The 13,155-nt window shown below is 37.1% G+C and overlaps 1 long non-coding RNA gene across 1 annotated transcript; it reads right to left on the bottom strand.

The window, feature by feature from the left end:
- Positions 1–169: 169 nt before the first annotated feature.
- On the bottom strand, positions 170–11,854 carry LOC124207056. The gene is made up of 17 exons (XR_006879734.1): positions 11,764–11,854; positions 11,082–11,305; positions 10,400–10,832; positions 10,195–10,309; positions 8,519–8,803; positions 8,268–8,463; positions 7,806–7,959; positions 7,632–7,730; positions 7,352–7,453; positions 2,745–2,887; positions 2,546–2,682; positions 2,350–2,483; positions 1,964–2,205; positions 1,315–1,902; positions 896–1,258; positions 737–827; positions 170–472 (listed from the first exon to the last, which is right to left on the bottom strand). It is a non-coding gene; the product is annotated as an uncharacterized LOC124207056 (long non-coding RNA).
- Between the last annotated feature and the right edge of the window lie 1,301 nt (positions 11,855–13,155).

Here is a 13,155-nt window from a genome sequence, read left to right as displayed (position 1 = left end):
AACTTGTCTCAAATCAGCATTTCACAATCATTTCCCATCCCAAGTAGACCTATGACATATTAAATTCTGCCAAAAAACAGAACAAAACAAACATTTTGCTTAAATCACTTGCATAGGCGACCGCGACACATAGAGAACACACTTAATAAGTACACTAAACAAAAACGGAAAAGTGAACACCATCGTAAATTCGACTTTGTTTAAGTAGTAACTCCTTAAACCAGGGAACAGGCAGGCTTCAGCACATTGTACGTAACACAAAAAAAGGCAATTTCAATCATACCTCAAACATCAACAAACAGTGGGAAAACCTGTGAAACGAATCAGATATAAAGCAGAAACAACTAACAGGCTGTTGTAAATGTGCAAAAAAGGCAGCTTCCCAATTTATGCAGTTAGCAAGGTGGCAAGTAAAAATGTTCTACAGAAGACGGCAACTGCAGACAGCTTCACTTAACCTGACTGAGAAATCCTATAAAAGAAAAAATATATACATATATTGTCGGGCATACATATTTGTCATAGAAAACCAGCAGGGAGAATTTAGATACTTTTGGCTAAATTTTGTTAAGCTTCCGTGGAATTATAATTTTATTGAATCAAAAAGCAGTTAGGTGATTTAATATCCCGAACAATTAATGGAATTTGTTTTAGAAATTGAATAATTTAACAATCATTAATGACCTTAGTAAAACTAACAATTCCTTACTGAAGACCAATGTTACTATAGAATTACCTTTTGTGGAGAATTCCGGTAGCAAGTTCCTTTGTTTAAATAGCTTAATGTGACCAAGTGCTGTGTTCTCAAGAGACAAGCCAAGATTCATCTATAATTAAGAATCAAAGATTAACTATGGCTATAAAAATGTATCATAAGAAGCAGAGAGTTGAATACCTTTACACAAAGCAACTGCACTTTGAAGAAAATGACAATCATTTTCAGTCTGATTAGTCGTGATGTAGGTACGTACGTGCACAATTATCTCACACGGTTAAGGTAAACTTACTTTCGGTGCCCTTACAGCCACAAAGGGTTGTTCAGGTTAAACACAATAGTTAGCAGCATAGCAATAGCACCCAACAGTTACTTGTGACAGGCTTCAAAGATTCCTTTCACGTCAACCCGAAATTATTTTCATGATCATTAAAGACTAGAAAAAAGTAAAGAGTTCAATGGTGAATCCTTTCTTTAAAGGAGGCTGGTAATGGTTGTGGTCTAACACCGAGCAAGTGGGATTTGGAATTACTCCTCTTCATTCTAAGAGAATAATAATATCAGCATTAGAAAACATATTTTAAATTCGAAATACTTACAGTATTACTGTATTACTGTATTCATATTTGATTTGACGAATTGTGTCGAACATGGGTGTGAAGCAGACGACGGTTGAGTTGCGATTCCTACACCATCACGAGATTCCTCTACTAGGTGCATCTCGTAGAGAAGGAACAAAAGTCGTTTGCTTCAAAGTGGCAATGCTAAAGCAGTTTCAAATGCTAATGGATTTAGCCGGTCCGTCAGTGTCAAGTGGATAAAAGAAGGCGACAACCAAGTTGATAATGACGACCAAATCGAAGAGGATTTGACTCCAGATGGACATGTGCGAGCTGACCCAAAACAGGAACGGCTGTCAGCGCAATTTCTTCTACCGTTTCATTTGGGTAAACATGTCGACTCCTTAGAAAAAAACGGCCATTTTCGATCCCTAGTCGTCCGCCGTGTTGAAGATGCGCACTTTCCTTTCGTGGTCAAATACTCGCACATTTCCGGAACTTGGGGAAGGCAATCTGCTCCATCGTCCGGTCGTAACGGACAATTCAATTTGCCCTCTGTGATTGGCGTAGTACTGCAGAGCCACACCAACGCTGACTCCCTCCATAAAACAACGGTGAGGGATTAACCTAAAAAAGAGCTTATTTAGATTAAATGTTTAAACCAAATAGTAGCGACAGCAAAAAATACCTCTGATCTATCAATCCTAAATTGTCCTTAATTAAATCTCATATGGTGGTCAGCTCTTGAATTGCACTTTTTTTTTGTTGTTGGCCACAAGATAGACAGCAGCAACGAATTGAATCTGCTGAAGACTTCAATAACTTGAGGATGTACAAACACCAGCACAACAAACTGCATGCAACAGCTCTACTGGACTTCAATTATGTGAAAAATGTTATTTGGATTCTTCAGTTGTCAAGATTTTCCTACTTGTATGTAAAAGCATGTCCAATGTCAACTTTACTAAATTCTACAAGACCAATAAGCTTTAAATCAGATAAATAGATTTACTCTCTTGTCATAAATTAACTACATCTAGTTTTCTGGTAATAAAATGTAATCAACATAGTTACTTTTGAAGTGAAGCGAAGTGCTTCAGCATGGGAAGAGACATACAGCAAGAGATGATATTTCGCCAAAATGGACATCCATCATGCAACATCAGAAGATTTGGCCCAATGGACATGATTTCCTAATCCTAAATAACCTGTAAATTTCCAAAATAAATAATGAATTGGTAGCCTTTAAAGGTCAAAAGAATATTGTAACTGTTCTAAAGTGCTTCTGAATGTAACGAACTCAGGAAACGTCCAGCCAATCCAGCCATGCAGCAAGAAACGACATTTTGCCAAAATGTACAGCAGTTTCACCTGAGGCCTTGTGATGAAATTGAAAGTAGATTTTACCTATAAATTAACCACACAAATATTTAAAATTTAGTAGTCTAAGGAATCCAAGCAAGAATTACCATTTTTAAGACGAAAAATTTCAAGAAAAAAAAAAGGAATGGAATAAGTAACGATCGTTTTCGAAATTTGCAGAAAAGAAAATGGCGGAATTTCGTCTTTAACGAAAACACTCGTGCCATCTAGTGCCCTTCATTACAGCCACCTAGTGATAGCCAACATATTCCTTAACAGCCAGCCACGGAAGACTGGACGGAAAGGATGAATTGCTTCCAGAATGCTTTCAGAATTGAATTCAGACAGCTCAACTGCATAAGACTACCATATAAGTCTCGTGGGGCGTCTCACGTGTTATAGAGAGTGAGAAATTACATAGGACAAGAAGATAAAACACAAGTAAATACTGTTAAAAATTGGTTCCCATAAATCTAATTATGACCTAAAAATTAAAACAGTTATTAGCATATACTCGAAATTTAATGTATGCAATATATCGTTGTCATACAAATTACAAAATTAAATTGTAATGGCCTAAATCTTAAATAAAATAAGAAATATTTAACATTTAATTATAACATTTAATTAATCATTTAATTATTAAACATTTTCTTTTAACTGTGACACAGATTTAGGCTTCACACTCGTCACGCTAGGCTAGCTAGTGGAAATAATTTAAACCTAGCGACAGCCGAATTATTTCATTTAGCGTCGACAGACGCATTTAGTACAGACTGTCTGTACCTGTCTGTACCTGTCTGTACTTCATGACAGAAGACTGGACGGAACAATTTTACAGCCATCTAGTGTCAAAATTCACAACTATTTTTTGTGCTGGAATTACACAGGAAGCAAATGGACATTAAATTCGCAGAAATCGGAAATAGACAACAGAAATTAAGTAATTTTGTGAATTTCTTGTTTGAAATATAAGTGAAAAATTTTTCTGCATTGAAATATGCAAATAATTTCGAAATTGGAAATCTATAAATATAAATATACGCAAAAACGCGGTAAACGGCATACATGCTAATCAAAGATGACAGAGCAGAATCTATAAAGAACCCACGAAAACACCGCATAAGGTACTGTTGAACAAATCAACTAAAACCCAAAACTTCAGCAACAAAAATGTTTACTTCACTCGCTGTGTTCACTGTTGGAATATTCTTACTTTACGGATGGGCGTTGATTATCGATTTATTACAAAGTGTGTTTTTAACTGACAAAACTACCAAACATGTCACACCAAAAGAAACCAAAATCGAAAACGCTAAATCAAAAAACGAGGAAAATAGTCAACTTTTGGAACAGGCAAACTACGAAATGACTGAACTGAAAGCGAACTTTGATCTACAAAAATCAATCCTCGATAAAGAAAAATCCGATTTAGTGGATGCGAATAAACTCGCAAAAACAGACGAGGAAAAAATTAGACTTTTAGTTTTAGAGCAGACTAAAACAAAACTGACGGAACTAAAAGCGAACTTTGATCTACAAAAATCAATCCTCGATGAAGAAAAATCCGCTTTAGTGGAAGCGATTAACATCGCTAGATCGAAAAAAGAAAAAACTAGCAAACTTTTGGATAAAACGAAAACCGAGTTGACGAGCTTAAAAGCGCAATTCAATAATAAAATATCCACTATCGAACTCGAAAAGACTGCATTGGCGGATGCAGTTAAAGCTGCTCAAACGGAAACGGAAGACAAGAATCGACTTTTGGAACAGGCAAACACCGAATTGATGAACCAGAAAGCGCACATTGATCAGCTAAAATCCAACTTCGATGAAGAAAAATCAGCTTTAGTGGATGAGATTAACCTCGCTAAAACGGAAAAAGAAAAAAATAGCAAACTTTTGGATGAAACGCAAACCGAGTTGACGAGCTTAAAAGCGCATTTCAATTATCAAAAATCCACCATCGAACTCGAAAAATCTCCATTGACGGATGCAGTTAAAGCTGCTCAAACGGAAACGGAAGACAAGAATCGACTTTTGGAACAGGCAAACACCGAATTGATGAACCAGAAAGCGCAATATGATCAGCTAAAATCCAACTTCGATGAAGAAAAATCAGCTTTAGTGGATGAGATTAACCTCGCTAAAACGGAAAAAGAAAAAAATAGCAAACTTTTGGATGCAACGCAAACCGAGTTGACGAGCTTAAAAGCTCACTTCAATAACCAAAAATCCACTATCGAACTCGAAAAATCTGCATTGACGGATGCAGTTAAAGCTGCTCAAACGGAAACGGAAGACAAGAATCGACTTTTGGAACAGGCAAACACCGAATTGATGAACCAGAAAGCGCAATATGATCAGCTAAAATCCAACTTCGATGAAGAAAAAGAAAAACAAAGCAAACTTTTGGATGAAACGCAAACTCAGTTGATGAGCTTAACAGCGCACTTCAATAATCAAAAATCCACTATCGAACTCGAAAAGACTGCATTGGCGGATGCAGTTAAAGCTGCTCAAACGGAAACGGAAGACAAGAATCGACTTTTGGAACAGGCAAAAACTGAATTGATGAACCAGAAAGTGCAATATGATCAGCTAAAATCCGCTTTAGTGGATGCGACTAACCTCGCTGAAACGGAAAAAGAAAAAAATAGCAAACTTTTGGATGCAACGCAAACCGAGTTGACGAGCTTAAAAGCTCACTTCAATAACCAAAAATCCACTATCGAACTCGAAAAATCTGCATTGACGGATGCAGTTAAAGCTGCTCAAACGGAAACGGAAGACAAGAATCGACTTTTGGAACAGGCAAAAACTGAATTGATGAACCAGAAAGCGCAATATGATCAGCTAAAATCCGCTTTAGTGGATGCGACTAACCTCGCTGAAACGGAAAAAGAAAAAAATAGCAAACTTTTGGATGCAACGCAAACCGAGTTGACGAGCTTAAAAGCTCACTTCAATAACCAAAAATCCACTATCGAACTCGAAAAATCTGCATTGACGGATGCAGTTAAAGCTGCTCAAACGGAAACGGAAGACAAGAATCGACTTTTGGAACAGGCAAAAACTGAATTGATGAACCAGAAAGCGCAATATGATCAGCTAAAATCCGCTTTAGTGGATGCGACTAACCTCGCTGAAACGGAAAAAGAAAAACAAAGCAAACTTTTGGATGAAACGCAAACCGAGTTGACGAGCTTAAAAGCTCACTTCAATAACCAAAAATCCACTATCGAACTCGAAAAATCTGCATTGACGGATGCAGTTAAAGCTGCTCAAACGGAAACGGAAGACAAGAATCGACTTTTGGAACAGGCAAACACCGAATTGATGAACCAGAAAGCGCACATTGATCAGCTAAAATCCAACTTCGATGAAGAAAAAGAAAAACAAAGCAAACTTTTGGATGAAACGCAAACTCAGTTGATGAGCTTAACAGCGCACTTCAATAATCAAAAATCCACTATCGAACTCGAAAAGACTGCATTGGCGGATGCAGTTAAAGCTGCTCAAACGGAAACGGAAGACAAGAATCGACTTTTGGAACAGGCAAAAACTGAATTGATGAACCAGAAAGTGCAATATGATCAGCTAAAATCCAACTTCGATGAAGAAAAATCAGCTTTAGTGGATGAGATTAACCTCGCTAAAACGGAAAAAGAAAAAAATAGCAAACTTTTGGATGCAACGCAAACCGAGTTGACGAGCTTAAAAGCTCACTTCAATAACCAAAAATCCACTATCGAACTCGAAAAATCTGCATTGACGGATGCAGTTAAAGCTGCTCAAACGGAAACGGAAGACAAGAATCGACTTTTGGAACAGGCAAACACCGAATTGATGAACCAGAAAGCGCACATTGATCAGCTAAAATCCAACTTCGATGAAGAAAAAGAAAAACAAAGCAAACTTTTGGATGAAACGCAAACTCAGTTGATGAGCTTAACAGCGCACTTCAATAATCAAAAATCCACTATCGAACTCGAAAAGACTGCATTGGCGGATGCAGTTAAAGCTGCTCAAACGGAAACGGAAGACAAGAATCGACTTTTGGAACAGGCAAAAACTGAATTGATGAACCAGAAAGTGCAATATGATCAGCTAAAATCCGCTTTAGTGGATGCGACTAACCTCGCTGAAACGGAAAAAGAAAAAAATAGCAAACTTTTGGATGCAACGCAAACCGAGTTGACGAGCTTAAAAGCTCACTTCAATAACCAAAAATCCACTATCGAACTCGAAAAATCTGCATTGACGGATGCAGTTAAAGCTGCTCAAACGGAAACGGAAGACAAGAATCGACTTTTGGAACAGGCAAACACCGAATTGATGAACCAGAAAGCGCACATTGATCAGCTAAAATCCAACTTCGATGAAGAAAAATCCGCTTTAGTCTCGTGCAAAGAAGATATCAAAACTTTGACGGAAGAGTATCACAATCAAAAGGAACTGCTATTGAAATTGACCGATGAGAAAAATGAAGTGGTACATTCTGCAGCCACTGCCCGACAACAAGCTGAAGCGCTTGCCACTGAACAAGCTGCAGCACTGACAGAAGCTCTGAAAACATTACAACAAGCTGTAAGACATGCGAAAGAAGAAGCCCCATCTGATTTGTTAAAACCGGAAGATAAAGAAGATCCGGTTGGAATTAATGAAACTTTAGAGGAATGGTTGGTCAAACATGGAGTGTTAACTAGAGTACCTCCAAAGACTTGGATCCAATTACTGGAGCACTCTGGGTTTTTGATAGAAGAAAAGGCTTCGCATCTCCGAGAAAAAGCTGACAGTCTCTTCCATGATGATCCTAAAGCAGACGACAACACAAACAACCAAAATTAAAACACATTTCTAAACAATCGTAACAGGAAGAGGCTAATTTAAAATGTTTTAGGTCTGCTTACTTTCCTCTTCAATTGTTTAAGCATTAACAGTATTCTTTGCATGTTTCAATAAAATTTTTCGTAACTACTCGATTACCTTACTCGATTTATTTCCATGTCATATTCCGTATTCCCGGCAAGAAAACTCATGAAACGTTCTTTGACCATATCGTTTTCTTTCGTGGCGTCAAACCACTTTACCTGTTGCCAAAATTAGTTTGTATAATAAAACATCAGAACACAATTGCTGTAATGGTCTACACAAAAATCATTTACCAAAAGGATAATTTTCCGTTGGAACTTCTCATACGCTCAAAATAGACCATGAAGGCAATTCTCCATCCTAGGCCACATCATATAATCTACAATCCCTTGATTCTGGCCTAGATTCCGAACTTGGACTGCAGCTCAGACACCTACTCAGAACAACCTACGAAACAAGTTGAAACGTAAATCAAGACAAATTAAATATTGCAGACAATACTATACAAATGAAGATGCATTTAACTTGTACATTGACACTTTTCAACAAAATAATGGTTTCTACAGTCAAAATTTTCTCCGAACTCCTGTTAATAAGACGAGACAGTTTCCCTGATAAGTGAAAACAGATAGTAATTTACATTCACTTAAATTCTTCTTATTGATTGGACATATAGTCTTATGTTTTCTTATGATTAGAAATGATCTTATACACATATTGTAGTCAAAGTACAACACAAGTTAAGAGACACTTACTTTGGCTAGTCTAGTTGGCGAGAAACTACTTTCATTGGCTATTCAATGAAAAAAAAAATTGACATTCACCAATTGAGTGAGTAACCTATAACACACATTTTAACTTATCCCAATGATGTCGAACACATTCCTGAAAATAAACTTTATTTCAGAAATTTTAGCTGATGAAATGGGATCATGAAAGGATTTTCTGTTGCTGAAATTAAAATTAAAATTAATTATTAGCGTCTTTTAATGAAAAAACTTTTTACTTTAATTGTGTTGACCTTCACGTTGTTTTGTCAACTATACTGTGTATCGTGGGGACTGCCTGCTTCAATAATTCTTGTTTCTCATTGTTTTTTGCTCTCGACAAACGGCCTTTCCAAATTCTGTTTCAAAACTGTGAGCAGGCTGTTGGAATTGATGGGGCAATGAGGCTGCTCGGTATTCCACAACAATAGTTCCTTCACTATCGTCAATTTCTTCCAGGATGCCAGTTTCTTCGTCGGTCGTAACCCAAATATTCCAGAGTCTGAGTAGAGAAATAAGGAATTCTGCAACATATCCATATAACATAATTGCAAGTTAATTTAAAATATACATACAATAAAAAGTTGCCAAAGTCTTACAAAATAATCTTATTGTTTGTTTGCATGGGAAGTTTCAATATGTGAAACCACAACCCATGATTCTTCATTTTCAGATGAAATGATGTGTAACATAATTTATGTAGGAGTTGGCTGCCACTGAATGTATGAGTTCACTTCAACATGTACTCATCCCTCATCACTAGATTCTTCACATGCAGAGACAATCAACAGTCACAATAAACTTAAACAGCTTAGACTTACTGTTGTGGCATTTGACTTTAAGCTAAGTGATGGTAAATTAACCCTATAAAAACACAGTTAAATCTTCTTGTAGCATTCACTCTTTTTCCAGCAAGAAGAGATTGAACATCCAAATCAGGCGAAACATTGCCATTTCATGAAGCTCTGCTGCCATCCAGAGAACGAAAAACACAAATAATTACCGGATGCTCAAATGCTAGTATATATAGTGGCATCGGATTCCTTGGGTTAGGAGATTCGCATTCCAATATCTTAATTGATATCTGACTTCCAACCTGAAATGGGTAGTTGGGTGCCGATGGTTACAGCAAATAAAAACAGCAAATGCGCTAGATTTTAGAACCGTGCGTAATCTAAAGGCTTGCTACTCTCAGCAGAACTGTAATCCGTTTTGAAATTCATAGTACGAGATTTTATTAGCCTAACTACGGTGTTGAAGAAAAAGTACAGACCCTGTATGTCACAATGCGGTGAAAGATGGAACCAACGACACTTCCCCATTTTACGTTACCCTGTAACGATGAAAGTACCGGAAGATTTCATTTATTTAACGCTAATGGCAGTCCAGTATGATACTGACGCCCGTCTTCGCGATTCGCATGTAGGCTACTGTTGAAAACGGCTAAGTAATTGACTAATTGACCCGAGGTTGTCAAAAGCCGGGAATAGCCAATGGTAGGAGAGTACCATCCGCGGGAATCTTCCATGCTGCTGAGAATTTTTAAAACGTTGAAATTCAAAATAAAAAACGGATATCAAACCTAACCGTAACGGTACAAGTTAGTAGCGCTATTAGAAATACATACTACACGACTGTCGATATACAGATACTTGATAAACCTATCACAGCGCAAAATACTTAATCATTATTAAAAAAAAAAAAATCAAAACAGCTCAAAAGTCAAATTCAACGCCTTGATTCTAGATGCCCCTGCCCCCCCCCCCATTTAAATGAGCAGAACATTTATGCAAACGGTGAACCTCATTTGAGCATAGCTAAGAGTTTCGAGTATGATATCATCACGAACCCGAAACACTGTATAAATCACGCAGCAAATAATAAAGGGTTTTTAATTATAAATAATAAACCCTACCGTAGTGATGGTGGAGTGAAAGTTACATGGAAACGTTCTGACAGCAGATGTCAAAAACTCCGGTTGCAACGTCGGTGTGGTTGTAAGTTGCATCTCATTTAAACCTCAAGCCGATCTACCACAAATGCATAAAAATAAAAGATTTAATTAAGTCGACACAGAAATGAGAAAATTAATTTAAACAAAAGTTAGGTCCCTCTTTTACCATTAGTCAAAGAAGACGGTAAGCATTTCATTATTGAGCATCGAAAAGAATTTATGGGCATCCATCTCACTGTTGAATCACAAATGCGCCGAAAGTTCGTTTACCACAATTGAGCGCAAGAGGATTGTTCGTGTACTGGTTGACATACGTCTTGTTCCTCACTTTCGTGACCAACTTGAAGATGACATCAGTTGGTAAAGGACATTTCGACTGCTTTTCTCCTTGATAGCGATTGCATCGGAACTATGAATCGTAAGGTAATTTGAGCGCCCACCGTTGGATGTTGGCGTACCGGTATCTTCTGGCTCTACTTTAGGATCACATTTAACATGTAACTGTTAAATCAAATCGTTATCCATAACGATAGGCCAATTTCTTGTCAGAGGTTAGTTTTTTCGACAAAGATGCGCTGTGCAATGAACCAGCTTTTGAGCTCATGTTGGTCGTGACCAAAAGATTCCAGAATATGAAAAGAGAAATAAGGAATTTGTTAAAATATCCAGAAGAAGTTATTTTTACTTTAACAAATAATCACATCTTCATATACTCATAAACTTGTAGTTCAATTTGTAAGAGATGGGATGTGGAAGATCCCATCTCACCATTTAATGATAAGATTAAAAGTTGGCAAACTAAACTTTTTTCTGTTTAGTCTTGAACATGTAAGCAAAACTGGAGTTACCTTTCAACGAGTCTGCACTTTTTCACACCAAAGTTTTCATTCTTCCCATTGGATTTTCTTCAATATTTTGTTACCGTTCTGAGATTGTAATACATGCCAATCTTCCAGTAGACTGGAGATTGGAATTCTTCTTATTTTCGGCAATGTGTCTGGCAGTTCACACAGGTAGGTGAAGCTTTCGCTGAAAGTTAGAGTTCACTTCACCAAGTACTTGTCCTACATTGCTGGATTTTTAAGAAACAGAGGTAAATTCACGCTTTACTTGGAGAGCTTAAACTTGCTGCTATAATAAAAGATAAGAATAATGGTATTACTTATCGGTATAATCTTACATCATGCTTGCTGTTGTGGCGCTGGTGCGCAACCAGGTGCCACCCCAATGGTGGGGTGATTTTGACATAAAAAACACACTGAACCAAATTTTCTAACAGCACTTATTTCATTTTAGTAATAGATTAGATTGAAAAAAATCGAATGCGAAACAATCCAGCATTCTTCATCACTTGTTGCGTCAACGTGATCTGGGAACATAGACTGTTTCATACATTTATACTTTAAACTTTTGAGTAAACAGGCTAATTTGCAAAATGCTCACTACAATAAAACAATTCAATAACTGAAACCAAGATTGAAACTTTGAAACAGTAATACAAATATTGAAATATGCTAATGGCTGACTCACCATGTGGCGTATGGCTTTATTAGAGCCTTAACAAATTTGCGTGCATGCTGATTACAGAATGCCCAATGCAGACGAACTGTCGTGTATCGGTGATAACCACAGACTAAGAGGGTAAAGACTACGATCAGGGATAGGGCTAAGAGGAATGCTTGAAGCGATGCTCGTCCTATGCCGTATGGTGGCGCGTCGAGCACACAAAACGAAAGCCATTATTTTTCCTCTTTCCCTACTGATTAGAGTCTTCACACACCGTAAGTTTATAATTAAACCATTAACATATCAATAGTGATGTTTTGTGTAAATATAGCTTAGATATCTCCCATGTTGTGTGAATTTTTTTAAATTTATATGTGATCTCTAGATACAATCTATAAATTCCTTTATTAAACCCCCTTTTTGCCCATTTTCAGGCCCAGGAAACAGCGTTTCACGATTTTCAGGCCCATTTCAGAAAATCTTGAAACGCTGTTTCCTGGGCTTGAAAATGGGCAAAAGGGGGTTTAATAAATGAATTTTTAGATTGTGTCTAGAGATCACATATAAATTTAAAAAAATTCACACAACATGGGAGATATCTAAGCTATATTTACACAAAACATCACTATTGATATGTTAATGGTTTAATTATAAACTTACGGTGTGTGAAGACTCTAATCAGTAGGGAAAGAGGAAAAATAATGGCTTTCGTTTTGTGTGCTCGACGCGCCACCATACGGCATAGGACGAGCATCGCTTCAAGGGGTTCATAGCCGTTCGTGGTCTTTACCCTCTTAGTCTGTGGTGATAACTGAGAAACGCCGCTGTCTACGAATCTATGTTGAATAAACTCTCGTCGGATTATTGCTATTTTTGTCTTATTACGGCCATTAGCAAATTATAGAACGTCAAACACTATTTTTATTTTCTTTTTAATTTTAATGATGAAACGATTTCTTTTTAATTTTAATGATGAAACGAAAACACACGAAAATGACAAGTTGAACACAGCCGTTGTTGCAATGCATGCTTGAGGCATAACATTTTGCAATGGCCGACAACACCATCTAGGGATTATGATAAGAGTCCCGTCATCACTAGTAAGTTTAACTAGCACTTGGTGGCGTCAGCGCGCTAATTTTGAATTACCAGCATGAACTTCATGTTACTTCATGTTATCAGTTTCAGAAAACAGCAGCAGATCTCCAGACTCTGCGTTCATCGAGTTTATTGACTCAAAAATTCCACGACATTGATGGATGACTGAATGAGAATTGCCCTGTTCTTCCTGTTTTTTCCCTCTGGCTAAATATGCTGCATATATTATTCCTTTTTTCTCCATGCCATCAGTTTTCATTTGAACGTAATTCAATTCACCGGGAAATAATAATATTTTTTTCTAGCACGTGATGGCTT

Source organism: Daphnia pulex, chromosome 11 (assembly GCF_021134715.1).
Source record: "Daphnia pulex isolate KAP4 chromosome 11, ASM2113471v1".
In the NCBI taxonomy this organism is placed as follows: Eukaryota; Metazoa; Arthropoda; class Branchiopoda; order Diplostraca; family Daphniidae; genus Daphnia; species Daphnia pulex.
This window is presented reverse-complemented; position numbering and strand designations above follow the sequence as displayed.